General features: G+C 38.8%; 1 pseudogene; it reads right to left on the bottom strand.

Annotated features, from left to right (window-relative positions):
• LOC130102001 (cilia- and flagella- associated protein 210-like) overlaps window positions 1–17,554 on the bottom strand; it is a 65,730-nt pseudogene that overhangs the window by 11,810 nt on the left and 36,366 nt on the right.

The raw sequence follows: 17,554 nt of genomic DNA, 5'->3' as shown, positions 1-17,554 counted from the left end.
CCTAAGACATTCACCTCTCTGATTACAACACAAAACATCATCTTAAAGCTTCTTAGAAGCTCTATAAAGAGATTATACTTGCACAAGTTATGTTATGGTCTCTCTGTGTCGAGGCATTCCTGTACGGCCCTGTCTGGCCGCGTGAGCTGAGTCCTTTGTGTGTGAGGAAGCGTCACGTGGGTTGCTTGGCGCGCGTGTTGAACGGAGGTTCAAAGTCTTTGGGGTAACATTACCAAAGGGAAATAGTTCGGCTAAATTCGTTTCACTTCGTGGAAGTGAACTGAGTCAACTACGGAAAACAAAACTTTGACTAACAAAAAAGAAATAAAGATCTCTACGGGGAAATCACGCTGAGTTAACGTTACATCTTTGCATATAATACTAATGTGTCACAAAGTTTAGCAAAATGTAATGTCAATTAACAAATGGGGAACGAAGATTGGAGTTTATCGAGACCAAACTTGCCACAAATGGATTTGGTTAAACCTTAGTTGGCAAAGTTTGAAACATTATCCCATTAGAGTTGTCGAGAAACATAGACCAAACCACAGAAAGGCAACTCATGAAATAGGGAACTTAGATACATTTGTTCATACAATTCTCAAGGGGATATATAATAGAATATATCCATGAATGCAGAATTCATTTCTCCTTCTTAGTTAAATCCAGAGAGAGTGAGACACAACAATTCTGGGGATCGACAGTTATATGTAAAATGCATAATGATAAAGTCACAGTTATTCCAATGTAACCTGGACAACAAACACATATAAAACACATTGAATATATCTGGTTAAATGTCTTTTAAAAAGAGAAGTTTCTTTCTCTTGAGCATCAAATTCCAAGTCAGTCATAAAAATGTCTCGTAACTGGACACCACGCTCTGTCCTGAGCGGGCTTCACTTGTGGGGGATGCATGTGTGTGTGTGTGCGTGTGTGTGTGTGTGTGTGTGTGTGTATAAATTTACATTCCAGGCTTTTTGGGTCTTTAGCAGGATGTACTTAGTTATTCAGATTCACCCTCGCCCAGTCCTTACAAGTGTGAATGTTGTCCAACAACCGGCTTACACGAAAAGCATTCATTCTTTTTCTCTTCACTTCTCGATTCTGGCGCTCTTTGATGGCCTGTTCCCTCAGATGAAGATCTCGGAGTTGCTTCATCTCTTCAGCCTCCCTTCTCCTCTCCTGCTCCTTCTTCATGTCATGCTCCTTAACCCTAATAAAGGAGGAAACGTCAGACACATTGACACATTAAGGTGATTCCCAGCTAACAGGGAATGTTCTCAGAACTTTAGATACGGTTCTCTCAAAGTTACGAACAAACGTTCTTCTAGTAACATTATGTTTGTTCAAAGTTATCTGGTCTTTAATCATGTTCTCAAATCATTAACACAAAACAGAACTTATACATAATTCGTGGAGTGTTTTTTTTTTACAGAAAAAGTAACAACATTAACCCTCTGGGGACCAGAAACGCGCCGGCGCGTTTTGCTCGTTTTTTTCACATAGCAGAAAAATAGACTTAAAGTACTACCATCATTTCTGTTCATATAGAGTTAAGAAATATGAGAAAATAATCTGTTAAATGTCTACTTTTTTATGTGCCCACATACAATCGAAATAAAATATTGTGCTTTTGTAAAATAAAGAAAATAAACAGGGTGTGTCTGCCTTTCAGTCACCGTGAACTTTTTTTCTGGAGCAAGTCTCTAAACATAAAAAAAAACAGCAAATACTATTCACCCAGCCATAAGCAATATATCTTTTAAATCATTTGAGTTTGTACTTTTAAATGATCCGATTCAAAACTAAAATTAATATTCTCCGTTTATGTCATCTATATAAAAAGAGAGACGTGTCAGCCCGTCTCATTACCGTTCTCTCAGCTGATTATCTCTGGTAATGTGACACGCCCACGGAGAGCACGCGCTATTCAAACGCAAATATGTGAAGCAACAAATTGAGACGCGTTAACGCCCATAAATTCTGAAAACACACATTATTTTTTAGTCAGATTAATCTACTGTCGTCTTGCGCGGCTATATGAGGAACAATCCTGGGACAATTTACCACAGAACAAGTGCTGGTTTATTTTCACTTCGAGGAGCAACAGATTCAGCTGAGAAGTAAGTGTTTTATGCAAGTGCTTTGTTCTAATCGCGATATAGAATAACGTTAGTGTCTGTAAACGGAAAAATAGCATACTGTTTAAATGTAATTTTGTCATTGTGTGTGTGTGTGTGTGTGTGTGTGTGTGTGTGTGTGTGTGTGTGTGTGTGTGTGTGTGAATGAATGAATGAACGCACAGATACGTACTGTTACAGACTCTAAAATAGACATCAAATAAGCTTTTGTTAGGAGTTTCTGCTCATATGTTAAATATATAGTATGTTTTGTCAATAAACTAATCAACTAAGATGTTATAGTGTTTGTTCAAGCTATATCATAATAATGAATCCTCAACTTTGAAATATGTATGATCAAACTAAGACATTTATGGAAAAAGACAATTTTCTTTTCAAGATGTTTCCAACTCTAACTTTGAACTGAAAAAAAAACCATGTCTATATGGTGAAGGGTGTGTGATAGAAGTGTCCAGACGTATGCACCCTGTATTTTCCTTATATAAATCCAAACAATCTAAAAGCCATTCTTTTTTAAATCTCCTCATTCTTTGTGCAAGGCTCCTGTAATGATATGGCCTGATAGCACCTAATAGGGCCATATTATGGGAGGGTCTTTGTCTTTCTCAGGTGTGAAATGCCATACATATTAATGAGAGATCATGCCTCCTCGCATAAAGCTTTCTCAAACAAAACACGTCATTAAAAATGTAAAATACTTTATTGACTTATCTGAATGAGTAGTCAGGATGATTCTCACATAGTTTTGGAGCAAATATTCTAGACTATGTGATACAATTTTCAAAAGTCTTGTGAAGAAATAATCAATATGTGTTTTGTGGTCTTATTTCAACAACTTTCATTTTTATAATTTTTTTCAATAACCTCGCATAAACATTATTCTCTTAAAAATACAAACATGTACATACATGTTGCTCACTTATCATGGTAGTCCCGTCTGTGCTATATAGAGTGAATTTAAACCTTTGCCATTAACATGTTTATAAATAACTGAAAAAAGCACAAATGTCAGTGCATGTCAAAACATCCCAAGGGCCCCAAAAACACTCTGATCCCCAACACTACTTTCCATTAAACTAACTGTTACGTTGGTCAGCCTGTTGGGAACAATGTCTGTGCTGTTCTTTCTCGCTGTCTCTCCCCATAGGTCACGTGACGTCTCGCCAGCTGTGAGTGGGCGGGGCTTGCTACTATAAGGACGCCGAGATCGACATCCGCTCTCTCTCTCACACCCGTGTTGACGCTCTCACTTTCATTCCTGAGTCGTCTCTGATGGCAGCGCGCGCGCCCTTCGGAGTGCTCTCAGGCGCTCGTCTCCACAGAGGCGTCTACATGATCAGCGTCATGTTTCATGTTTCTTTCTTATGCCGTTCTTAGCGGGACGCTTGTGTATGTACTACGTCTTACCCGTTTTTCTTTTGTTTCGAGCTGGTGGTATTGGTGTTGGGTTATCACGTTGTTTAGTGTAGGTTTAGCTAGAACAGCAGTCAGCGGACCCGGAAGACTCACCGGAATATTGTCTTTCTTTTTGGACGGGAGGCAGGAGAGAGCTTTGATCCGAAAGACAGCTGTGAGCAGGGTTTTTCTTTCTGTTTGTTTTACTATTCATTTTACCACCATGCTTTCTTTGTGACTCAATTATTTATCATTTAAACCATTGACAATAAATTGTTTTTGTATTGTCATTTGACGCTTGAGGTGTCGTTTTTATGTGTTATGTTGTCCCTGTTCAAACTCATTTAGTGGGCACGTAACATATAAATGGGGGCACGTCTTGCCGGGTTTTGGACCATATTTATTTATTTGTTCTTCTCGATTTTTCCTTTCGTAAAAATCTTTTTTGGTGGTGGTTGTACTGCGCGCTGTGGGAGAGCGCCTTTTGTTTTGTTTTCTCTTTCGACTTTTGCCCATTTAGGGAATTTGGAATCACTCGCAATGTTTGATTTAGACGCGTTTATCCTCGCTCCTTCGCAAGAGTTGTTGTTAACGATTACACGTGATGACCTTGTTAGAATCGCTGGCCACTATAAACTTGAAGTGAGTGGTAGCCCTTCCAAGGCTGATCTGCAGGATATGCTTGTGGAAAAGTTGCGAGAACTGGGTGAGTTTGGAAAAGTGTCTCCTGAAGTATCTACATCACCTGATCTGGGTAAGCGTCTTCTTATTGACTCTTCACCTACTAAAGCAGCACTAGAATTGAAACGTTTACAGTTAAGAGAAAAGGAAATTGAATGGGAACGCGAGAAAACTAGAATAGAGGCTGATAGACAGACAGTACGAGAACGAGAAAAAAGAGAACACGAATTTAGATTGAAAGATCTTGAATTTGCACAAGCGTTACGCATTAAAGAACTCGAATTGAAGGCTCGTGAGGCTGGTGTTGCATTTAAGCCAGATCAGTTAGACATAACTCGTAACATTCGCCTCGTTCCACCTTTTAATGAGAGCGAAGTTGATAAGTTTTTTGCGCATTTCGAGCGCGTGGCTACAACATTTAAATGGCCTAAAGAAATTTGGACCATGACGTTACAATGTGTCTTCACTGGAAAAGCGCAGGAAGCTTATTCCTCATTAACTCTCGAAGACGCAGCAGATTACGAAAAAGTTAAACATGCTGTTTTACGCATTTATGCTCTTGTGCCTGAGGCTTATCGACAAAAGTTTCGCAGTTATCTTAAGCCTGAAGCTCTCACCTATGTCGAATATGTTAGAGAAAAAGAAATGTTATTTGATCGTTGGCTTAGTTCACAGGAAGTAACAACTTTTCAGTCTCTTCGTGATTTGATTATTCTTGAGGATGTTAAAAACGGTCTTCCTCAAGCTGTCGCTACCCATGTTAGTGAGCATAAAAATCTGACTCCTGCTCGCGCAGCCGTGTTGGCTGACGAGTATGTGCTCACACATGAGCGTGTCCTTCCTAGTTTAAAACTTTCGCAAAATGTCTCGGGTCATTCAAATATGTCTAAAATGTCTAAAGAGACCGTGCCTGCTTCTGCTTGCTCTCCAGACCGCCGTCCGTCGGGGTCTAGTGTTACCGTTCTGACCTGCGCCTACTGTAAGAAACGAGGTCATGTTCTGTCTGAGTGTTATACTCTAAAGCGTAAAAACAGGGCGACAAGTCAGCCCGCTTCTTACAGATCAGAGGTGGGGTTGTGTGTTTCAAATTTATCGGTGAGTAGGAACGACACTAAGTTGGATAAGCACGGTTTTGGGCCGTTTATAATGGATGGTTTTGTCTCTTTGCCCGGTGAGCGTGTAAAAACTCCGGTAAAAATTCTGCGAGATACTGGCGCTTCACAGAGCTTTATTTTACGAGATGTATTGCCTTTCGGTGATGAGACTTTTACTGGTGATAGTATTTTGGTGCGTGGATTCGAAATGGGTCATGTTAATGTCCCTCTGCATGAGATTTTTCTTATGTCTGACTTAGTTACTGGCAACGTTACCGTGGGCGTACGGCCCTCCTTGCCCATTGAAAATGTAGCGATGATACTGGGTAATGATTTGTGTGGGGGAAAAGTTTTGCCTTGCCCCATAGTGTCTCATGCACTTCCAAAAACGTGTACAGATGACTTGTCCATTAGCTTCCCTGAAGTTTTTTTCCTCTAGCGTCGTTACTCGAGCCATGGCGAGAAATGAACTAGAGAATGGAATTGAGGAACAGCTTGACCTTAGCGATACTTTTATTGCTCGACCTTCACTCTCAAGCGATAGTGAGTTACTTTTGAATTCTGGTTCACTGTCGTTTCCCTCTGATGTTCATAATTTGTCTATGAGTCGAGAGCAGCTCATTAACCCTCTGGGGACTAAGCCCTTTTTGGTCCGTTTTCTCTATTTTTACATTTGGGCTTGTAAACCATATGTAATGGAGATGGATCACTATGTGTTTGGTATCTATGGATTCAGAAGACCCTAAGATAACATAAGCATGCATGTAATGTGTTTATAAAGGAACTATGAGTGAAAAATGTACTATAAACTAGAGAATTTCACAAACGGAAATTAGATTTTTCCCATTTATTTCTGAAAATCACACATCACACAAAAATAGTGAACAGTTTTTGAACAAAAAATATATTTGTCAAAGCCTTTGCTTGACAGACATGTGTAATTGTTAAATAAAATGTGTAAAGAACAATGAAAAATGTAACTTTATTTACAAATAGTCCCAGGCGTTTTTCTTAGGAATGCTTAGAATTTTCTAAGCAATGCTTTCTCCTCGTCACTCTCCAGTAATTGTTCCAGAGCTTGTTCCACCGTAAATCTTTACTGCTTTCCATCATAAAAGTGCTAAAACAATAAATAATGCTATAATTGTATGTATGTGTATATATATATATATTATAATTGTTCTGTCTCTCTCTCTCTCTCTCTCTCTCCTATAAATCTCTGATAATCCGCTCCGCAAGCCTCCGCTCGCTCTCTCTCCTTCTCTCCATTCAACGCTGTTTGCGTCATATCCCTAGTTATATAGTACCACCCCTTGCAAGGCTACAGAGTCCTCTGATTTGCTAGAAAGGTCATGGTAAACCTTCCTCTGATTGGGTAAGAAAAATATTTCTCCATCGGCAATTTTTCAATTGGTTGTTGTTCGCGGAATCTGCCAAACAACATCGATTTAATTGGCCTTTTACATAGTGGTATTGCGCAACAAGGAAGTGTGTATATTTACAAAGCCGGGTATCACTGTTTTCAGCGGAATCTGAGGAAGACGGTAAAAAAGACCGCAGCTCTCTATCATTAATAGTTTTTAAGATAATTACACATTTGTAAAAGTATGCCATTTTGGGCGGTACCGCCCAATCCGTCCCCAGAGGGTTAAGGAACAGAAAAGTGACCCATCTCTGTCTTCTTTTTTTTCAGAAAGTTTGTCTGAAGAAGATATTGAGCATACGCCGCATGGCTATTTTTTACGAGATGGTGTCTTAATGCGCAAGTGGAGACCTCTGATGGCCTCAGCGCAAGATGAGTGGAGAGTTCTTTTTCAAGTTGTTGTCCCAGTTGCTTTTCGTGATAAGGTTCTGAGTTTGGCTCATGACCATCACTTGGCAGGTCATCTTGGCGTAAATAAAACTACTGATAGAGTTCAACGCCATTTTTTTTGGCCAGGTATTAATAGGGACGTTGTGAGATACTGTAGAACATGTCACGTGTGTCAGGTTACTGGTAAACCTAACCAGGTGATTCCGCCTGCGCCTTTACAGCCAATTCCGGTTGCTTTTGAGCCTTTTGAAAATATTATACTGGACTGTGTTGGTCCATTGCCTCGAACAAAGACTGGGAATCAATGGTTGCTCACCATAATGTGTAGCTCGACTCGTTTTCCAGAAGCTGTCCCGCTCCGCAAAATCACAGCTCCGGTCATTATAAAAGCCCTGATGGGTTTCTTCTCTCTTTTTGGCCTCCCAAAAACAGTTCAGACAGACCGCGGCACCAATTTTATGTCTCGTGTGTTCGCACAAGTTATGCGTCAGCTCGCGGTCCATCATGTTACATCCAGCCCGTACCGTCCGCAGACTCAAGGTGCACTCGAGAGGTTCCATCAAACTTTGAAGAGTATACTCAAGTGTTTTTGCCTCGAGTTCCAGCGTGATTGGGACGAAGGGGTTCCGTCTGCTCTTTTTGCTGTGCGCGAGGTGGTACAAGAGAGTTTGGGTTTTAACCCGTCGGAGCTGGTTTTTGGGCACACGGTTCGGGGACCTTTAAAGCTGTTGAAGGAGTCTTGGCTTGGTGAGCCTAAAGATTGTCTCAGTTTGACGGATTATGTGTCTAAGATGCGTAGTAGACTCAGTCGTGCATGTCAGTTGGCTAGAGATAATTTAGGGGTCTGTCAGAAGAGAATGAAGCAGAGATTTGATCAGAGGGCTGTTTCTCGAAGTTTCAGTCCTGGGGATAGAGTTCTCGTGTTGATTCCTGGGTTGGGTTCTGCTTTGCAGGCTCGTTACAGTGGTCCCTATCGTGTCGAACGACGAGTGGGTGACTTAAACTATGTTATCTCTACCCCAGATCGAAGGAGAAAGACTACGTTGTGTCACATTAATCGTCTGAAGCTGTTTTGTGATCGAGGAGAAGGTTCAGTTACGGAGCTCAAATCGCCTTCCACTTCAGTTAACAGAACTGATGTTCGCGTGCCAAAAGTGGCGCTGTCCAAGAAGTGGGGTGCTGAAGTTGCTGCTTCGCTGGCGGTGACGGCGCATGTTGAGAATGTGTTTCCGTCGGTACAACAGGGCGCTGTGTTTAGTCCTTGTTGGAAGATGAAGGTCGTATTCCCTCGAGGGAGGTTATTGAAGGAAGAATGAAGAATTCTGAGGTTCTTAATGATTTAGATTCATTTTTGTCTAACTTATCCACCTTGGAACGTAACGACTTAGGTTCTCATACTGCTTAAACAGAGAGACTGTTTCCTGATGTGCCGCATCGGACAACGAAAATTGAGCATGACATTGATGTGGGCGCTACATGCCCAATTAAACAACATCCGTATCGTGTAAATCCACATAAAAGGTTGTTGTTTTCAAATGAGGTGAAGTTCATGCTGAGAAACGGCATTGCAGAGTCTAGTAATAGTCCGTGGAGTTCGCCTTGTTTACTTGTTCCAAAGAGTGACGGTTCCACCCGGTTTTGCACGGATTTTAGGAGGGTGAATGCTGTCACAAGGCCTGACAGTTACCCATTACCGCGCATTGACGATTGTGTTGATCGTCTGGGTTCCGCTGTATTCGTCAGTAAAATTGACCTATTGAAGGGTTACTGGCAGGTTCCGTTGACGCTCCGTGCCAAGGAGATCTCAGCCTTTGTAACACCTGATCACTTCCTCCAGTACACCGCTATGGCCTTCGGCCTTCGTAACGCTCCTGCCACCTTTCAGAGGCTTATCAACGGCGTTCTTGAAGGGGTGTCCAACTGCGAGGCTTATTTAGATGATTTGATCATCTATAGTGACTCCTGGTTTTCGCATATGACCCATCTTTCTACTGTGTTTGGCAGGTTGTCTGAAGCTAATTTGACCATTAACCTGGCTAAGTGTGAGTTTGGCCAGGCCACTGTGGTGTATCTGGGTAAAGTGGTTGGTCGGGGGCAGGTGCGCCCTGTCCAGTCTAAAGTGGAGGCGATTTTGAATTATCCTTCTCCAACAACCCGCCGCGAACTCCGCCGCTTCCTTGGCATGGTCGGCTACTATCGGTCGTTTTGTAAAAACTTCTCTGCTCTTGCCTCACCTCTCACTGATCTGCTGAGTCCGAAGATGTCTTATATCTGGACTTCACGGAGTCAAGCTGCTTTCGACTCTATAAAAGCACTGTTGACTACTGCGCCTGTGCTAGCCGCTCCTAATTTTTCTCTGCCTTTTTCCATCGCTGTTGACGCGAGTGATCTGGGAGCGGGAGCCGCTCTTCTGCAACAGGACGGGGATGGTTTTGAACACCCTGTCTGTTTTTTTCCGCGTAAGTTTACCCGCTGTCAGCGTGCTTATTCGACAATAGAAAAGGAAGCCCTTGCTCTAGTGCTTGCCTTTCAGCACTTCGAGGTCTATGTCGGAGGTGCTTTGTGTCCGGTGGTGGTCTATACAGACCACAACCCTTTGGTTTTTCTTGATCGCATGAGAAATTCCAACCAACGTTTAATGCGGTGGAGTTTGATCCTTCAAGGTTGCAACTTGGAGATTAGACATATTCGAGGACGTGACAACGTAGTTGCAGATGCATTGTCTCGGTCCTGTTGAAAATTGCCAAATAAATTGCTTAATTTTTTTTTCTCTTCCCTGTTTTAGTTCAGCATGTTTCGGAGTCCTCGCTGTTTGTGGGTTTGTAAATGTTATTTATAATCTGTTTATTTATAATCTGTTTATTGGTTATTGATTTAATCCCAATTTATTTTCTTTAAGGGTGGGGGTGTTACGTTGGTCAGCCTGTTGGGAACAATGTCTGTGCTGTTCTTTCTCGCTGTCTCTCCCCATAGGTCACGTGACGTCTCGCCAGCTGCGAGTGGGCGGGGCTTGCTACTATAAGGACGCCGAGATCGACATCCGCTCTCTCTCTCACACCCGTGTTGACGCTCTCACTTTCATTCCTGAGTCGTCTCTGATGGCAGCGCGCGCGCCCTTCGGAGTGCTCTCAGGCGCTCGTCTCCACAGAGGCGTCTACATGATCAGCGTCATGTTTCATGTTTCTTTCTTATGCCGTTCTTAGCGGGACGCTTGTGTATGTACTACGTCTTACCCGTTTTTCTTTTGTTTCGAGCTGGTGGTATTGGTGTTGGGTTATCACGTTGTTTAGTGTAGGTTTAGCTAGAACAGCAGTCAGCGGACCCGGAAGACTCACCGGAATATTGTCTTTCTTTTTGGACGGGAGGCAGGAGAGAGCTTTGATCCGAAAGACAGCTGTGAGGAGGGTTTTTCTTTCTGTTTGTTTTACTATTCATTTTACCACCATGCTTTCTTTGTGACTCAATTATTTATCATTTAAACCATTGACAATAAATTGTTTTTGTATTGTCATTTGACGCTTGAGGTGTCGTTTTTATGTGTTATGTTGTCCCTGTTCAAACTCATTTAGTGGGCACGTAACACTAACTAAGTAATACAATTAGTTAATTTTAACGTAAAACAATATTGTAATGTATTACTTTTAAAAGTAACTTTCCCCAACACTGTTCAAAAGTAACATTCCCACAGTGTTTGAAGAATAAAAAAAAATAAAAACATTTTAAATGTTGTTGACACTTTGAACGTTTAGGGAACATTCAGAAATAACATTTATATCTTAATTGGAACGTTATCAAAAAGTCATTAGAGCATATTTGTGTTAGCTGTGTATGCACTGAAGCATAAATGCACTTTAATTTCTCCTTACTGTAGTTTCAAGCACTCAGAAATGGCCAGTTGGTCTCGTTTTCTCTGCAGTGCTTTCTGTCGCTCCTGCTGGACCGCCTGCTCTTCTCTGCAAGCCATTCGGGCCAAGATCTCTCTGTCCACGGCTCTGCTGGCGTTCTGCCTCATGCGCTTGAGCTCGATCTGAGCCTCTCTTTCCTTCAGGACCTCCGCCAGCCTCAGAGCGCTCTAGAACAACAAGAGGATCGTTTCTACTAACATTTCACCACAGAAAAACAGTTGCATTAGTAGTTATTACCCTACAGCTTGTGTCAAAATGATTGATGGTGACCTTTGACCTTGCCCCTCCCCTTGCCCTTCCTGTTTCCGGGGTCATGGATTAACCTTTGACCTACCCCTCCCGTTTTCCGGGGTTGATGGATTAACCTTTGACCTAGCCCTTCCCGTTTCCGGGATTGATGGATTAACCTTTGCCCTAATGAGCGTTCGATCATTTGGTTGACAGAAAGTTTTGACAGGTTGTTTTGATGGATGATTTGCCCCTTTGACCGAGGGGTATAAATATGTCTGATGTTTTGGCTTTGATGGTGCCAGATGTTTTTTGAAATCCGGGGTTCCCTCCCACCCACTCTCACAATGCTAAAAAAGATCACAGATCGTGTGACACGATCCCTCCCACAAATATCTCTTAAAAGTGTATAAAATATATAGTTTAACTAAAATAGATCGCAGTGTTTCTGTGTGTGTGTGTGTGTGTGTGTGTGTGTGTGTGTGTGTGTGTGTGTGTGTGTGTGTCTGTGGTTGTGGCTGTTTGTGTCTGTGTGACAGTTGGGCAAAATAACATTGTTCATTCAAAATAAATATCTAACAGAGCCAATCATTTATTTTGACAGTTGTCATTGATCCGGAGGTATTATAGAATAAAATCATCTTACTTTATCAGACGTTCCCCAAAGATGTTCCTCCGAGTGACTCTCTCGCTCTCTCACCGGCCTTTTTTCATGACAGCCATGGTCACCGCACTAAGCATCTGCGTCTGTGTGTGTGTGTGTGTGTGTGTGTGTGTGTGTGTGTGTGTGTGTGTGTGTGTGTTACATGATACCCTCCGCATTCCTGAGCTCACGCAGGGAGTGAGAAAAGAGATTTTGTAATAATGTTGTATATTTCACACTGGCTAGAGTTGAAAAATATTGATCTTTAAAACTATATAAATGAAATGTTTATAAAATAAATATCTTACTAAATAACTAAAGCTACATTGATCTTTAAAACTATATAAATGAAATGTTTATAAAATAAATATCTTACTAAATAACTAAAGTTACATTGATCTTTAAAACGATATAAATGAAATGTTTATAAAATAAAATATCTTACTAAATAACTAAAGTTACATTGATCTTTAAAACTATATAAATGAAATGTTTATAAAATAAATATCTTACTAAATAACTAAAGTTACATTGATCTTTAAAACTATATAAATGAAATGTTTATAAAATATTTAACACTAACATCCTGTTCATTAAAAAATCTTATTAAATTACTGAAGTTGAAAAGCATTCACTTCTTTAAAAGTATATAAATTAAATATTAAAATAAAATAAATACACATCTTACTGATCCAGATATTTTAAAAACCACAAAAGACATAAAAATCATACATCAATCATTATGTTTTAGAGAGATGAAATAAAAAATGATCTTACTTTTTCGGCAGGTTGAAAAAAGCTCTAAGATGTCCACACATTTAAGTTGTAAAAATCCCATAATGTTTCCAGGAGTGTTTCCCCCGATCACACAGGCATATGACAGTCTCTCTGAACGTGCCACATGATATCACCACATTCCTGAGCTCATTGCTGGGAGTGAGAAAAAGAGACTTTCTAATAATGTTGTATATTTCACACTGGCTAGAGTTGAAAAATATTGATCTTTAAAACTATATAAATGAAATGTTTATAAAATAAATATCTTACTAAATAACTAAAGTTACATTGATCTTTAAAACTATATAAATGAAATGCTTATAAAATATACAATATCATCCTAGTTGTAATACAAAAAGAGCACAGAGCTGCCATTGTGTGTGTGTGTGTGTGTGTGTGTGTGTGTGTGTGTGTGTGTGTGTGTGTGTGTGTGTGTGTGTGTGTGTGTGTGTGTGTGTGTGTGTGTGTGTGTGTGTGACAGTGGGAGAAAATAACATTGTTCATTTAAAATTATATAAAGCAGATAAAACCATCTATTTCACCATGTTGAAAAAAACATGTGTTTTTCACCTTAACTATTTCACTTCCCTGCACGCTTGACCGGGGGTGTTGTGTGTATGTGTGTTTGTTTATGTACTGGGCAATGAGCCTGAGAAACAGATGCCATTATCGTTTTATTACGCTTTGAAAAATACAGCTGGTGAACATATCAGTGACTGTCCTAACGTTAAAACATCTCTGAATCCTGAAAACCTCTAAGTCAGAGGGCCCGGGCGCGGGCTTATCTGTGTGTGTGTGTGTGTGTGTGTGTGTGTTACATGAGACCCCTCCAAGTGAGGACAATATGTATCATATATTTCACACTAAAGTTGAAAAACATTATGCTCTATATAAATGAAATGGTTATAAAATTTGCATCTAGTAATTTACAAATATATTATTTCACACTAACTTAAGTTGAAAAACATTTTTCATTTAAAAGTATATTAATAAAATGCTTTTATCGTTCATTTTTTAAATAAATAACTAAAGTTATTATTTTAGATAAAAATCATCCGACATGTTTTATAGATTAGAAGAATACATACAGGTTATGATCGGGTGTCAAAAATAAAATCATCTTACTTTTTTCAGCCGGTTGACGAAGTAGTTCCTAAGATGTCCATACATTTAAAGTTGAAAAGATCCCACAAGTAATTCTCTCTCCCCCTCGCTTGACAGGCATGCATTGTCTGTGTGTGTGTGTGTGTGTCTTTTCAGCGGTCAGAACGAGACATTGCATGTGTTCGATTAGTGTTAATCTTATTTCATAGTATAATCATTAAAAGTTTAAATTATATCTTTTAAAAATACAAGATATTTTAAATTAAATTAATTCATAAAACAAATATGCTACATCGTGGAAAAACTTTACTATATTTTTTATTTATCAGGGTACATGTAAAGAACTTTGAAATTTGGGGCTCTCACAAGTCATCTCACACATTGTGTGAAATGTTCAATAATTCCTCAAGTAGTATCTGTGCGAAAATCACCACATAGGCCTATAGTGCGACAGCACCAATGAAGACATTTAGAATCTGTGATGCCTCAGGCCAGCCCCCATTAGCTTCAGGATAGAGGGTGACAGAGCAGATGAGTCTCTGTGCATCGTGTAATGTTAGTCTGCTAACACCTTTCCAGAGCCAAAATTTTGTTCGTACTAAGATTATTTCAAATCATAATTGTAAAAGTTTAAATATTTTAAAATGAAAAGATGGTTTAAATGAAATCTTTATAGTTTTAATAACTCTATTCGTATCTTCTATTTATCTTTTAGAAGATTACTGTAAGGATTTTGTTTAACAGTGACCTAAAGTATAATTTTTATTAATATAGCCGTAATGATTTTTGTACTGTAACAGCATATTCTACCGTGTACACCTGAAAGCTGCATTTTTACATTTTCAAAATAAATAAAAATAAGTAATTTAATATAATTTCTAAGGTGTTTTGCGGCTCCATAAAATCTCTATTTTAAAATTAAATTATTATAAATAAAGTATATAACTCAATGAATAATAACACATATGCTACTAAAATGTATTCATACAAATTAAACATAGTTTTATCTTAATTAATATATTTATAAATATACATTTTATATATAAATTACATCTATAATTATAAAAAACTCCTTACATTTTCATAGAACTGAAGAAGTAGTAGAATCTAGATCTATGCAATGATAAAAAACAATTCAAAAAGCAAATAGTTTAAGTTGTGATAAACAAACAAAGCCCTCCCAGATCCTTCAGTGATAAGCTACAGGGTGAGATGAAGCTTCAGACCCGCACAGAGACGGAGGAGTTACAGGCCAGATGAGCCTCTGGGGCACAATTATGTCACAGCGTATGCAATGCTAGTCTGCTTTTCAGAGGTTTATTCAAATTAAATTCATTTAAAAGTATAATCTTAAAAGTTTAAATTAGATCTTTTAAAATTAAAAGACTGTCTAAATCAAATCTTTAAAGTTTTATTAAAATCATATCTTCTATTTATCTTCTTAGAAGACTTCTGTATGATATAAATGATTTGCATAAAGATATTATTTTTACTAAACATCGTTTGTTCAAAAATCAAATAAAAATGTTATAAATCAAGAACTGTCCTTTGGCATCTTAGATCTTATTTCAAATAGCATGCGACATGAAACATGTTGTCAAAGTTTGTCACAATGTTTTTGTTTTAAAAGAAATCCCAGGACTCTACATTGCTCTTATTTAGATTAAGTTGTATAATTTAGAAAATCACCACACATTTTCAGAGACGCTGCATAAGTAAAGTTTGTCTTGAGCGAATATTTTAATTTTACTCGTCTTAATTCAAAGTATGATCTTACTTTTTCTGCTGTAGCTATGACCTATTGTACGTATAAGATATATCATATTTACTTTTCTTGCATCTCTCAAACTATCCTTATTCATTGTGGAAGCACACAGGGTGAAACCCTTCACTGAGAATATACTATCGGTTATCTACTCAAAATATATGTAGAATTTTCAAATGCTAGCATTTGTTGATGCGACAGGCTGTCTGTTGGCCGCATGAACAGACTTTGGGGAGAGCTGATGAGACTATAGCAGAAAGCATGCCCCTTTGACCTCCTCGATTCAAACGCATAGTGCTCTCTAGCGCCACGCTTTTTCAAATGCGTGTTGCAACTACGGTAACCGTTATGTGCCAAGAAGCTACGACATGTCATCCAATAGCACTTCATCGAGTTTAACTATACACGTTCTACCGCTATGCTGCCTATTTAATGAATTGCACAACCACGGAATGAAAAAGCTTGTAATTTAGACCGTAACATTGACTTACCTGTCGAGAAGAAAGCAGGCAACTTCTCCTTCATTAGCTCTATCCACCTGGGAAAAGATATCCCGATATTTACCCTAGTTTTGAATTTGCCGGACACGTTTCACTTTAAATAATTTTTTTTTTTTTTTTTTTTTTAAGCTTTATTATGGATTGTATTATGAAGTGCCGTGCAATCTTTCAAATTTGCCGGGGGAGTGACAAGCGCCTCTCACTGACCTCCTTGTGTCCCTTTCAGATGGTTTCAGTCAGCCGGCTCTGAACGAAAACGTGTTGTAGAAACGCGTTGAGGTAGCCTAGTGCTTTTTGTACCTCTCCGCTATTATAGTTTTTTCAAGATGGCGGAACGACATGGAGGCCACCATGGACTTACCCGTCAGAACATTGGCAGAGCTAATTTTACACCAATGAGATCATATTTATTAATAATGACATTGATTTTAGCTATTAAAATACTTTTTAAAAAACTACTATACCTTTAATATCAGATGTGTAAATTACAAAACTTTCAATTTTACAATTACATTTTTCAACCGAGTGAATCTACACATGGGAGATCTTCAGAAGTCATAACTTCAGGGGTCGATGGGGGTCCTGAGAATATTTAATTCCCCTCAAAACCAAAGATTTAGTTTAATGACACTAGTTTGCAACGGTCCCCCCAAGACCAAATAGTTTATACGATTTGTATCACACTTTTCAAAGGGTAATCTTACTTTAAAGTTTGAACAAAAATGTAAAAGCACTTCTTCATGTTTGCTGTGTTCTGACACAATGTCATTAATTGGTACTTTTTTTCCTTTAAACTTCTTTTTAAAATATAATTTTCTTATTTATACAAAGGTTCAATTTCAATTCATTTCCTAGCAAGTATAAAGTAAAAAATATGATATATGATATGTCTGATGCAATGTTTTTGCAAAAGAAATATGTGCTGCAAAACTCCAAACAGTTCAGCTCACAATGACGGCATTAAGGATGGCCGAAAACGTGCGTAAGGTGGTTTTCCAGATTTTCCACCAAAAAACAAAAACAAATACTGTATTAAACTTTTCAAAGATTAATCTAGCTTTTAAAGTTAGAATAAAAAACCAAACATAGTGTTGTGTTCTGACACAAGTCCATTAACCGGTTCTTTTATAAATTTACTTTCTACAAATATCAGCCTGATAAATATGTACTTAATACACGATTAAACGAGGCAATCATGCTACCAAATACGTCGGACACAATGTTTTTAAGAAAAGCAGTGTTTAAAACCAGATGATTTTTCTTTTTGACAGACCTACAGAAATGCATGTTGATTACTAAGTTTCAGGCATAGTGCAAACAATTAGATATTCTCCTGCTTAGTATGTGTGTAAATAGTTACGCTTAAATGTTTGGGTGTATTTTGTCACACAGTACCACGCTATAGCCTATGGACTAACTTTAAAACATATTCTTTATACAGGAATCACACGCGTCCAAAACATCCATGTAAGATTCAACAGACCAAATCACTAAGAAAAGCACCG

The sequence above is a fragment of the Rhinichthys klamathensis genome, unplaced genomic scaffold, assembly GCF_029890125.1.
Source record: "Rhinichthys klamathensis goyatoka isolate OS25496 unplaced genomic scaffold, OSU_Roscu_1.1 h1tg000264l_1, whole genome shotgun sequence".
Lineage (NCBI taxonomy): Eukaryota > Metazoa > Chordata > Actinopteri > Cypriniformes > Leuciscidae > Rhinichthys > Rhinichthys klamathensis.
The sequence above is the reverse complement of the archived record's forward strand: the minus strand, read 5'-3'. Positions and strand labels throughout refer to the sequence as shown.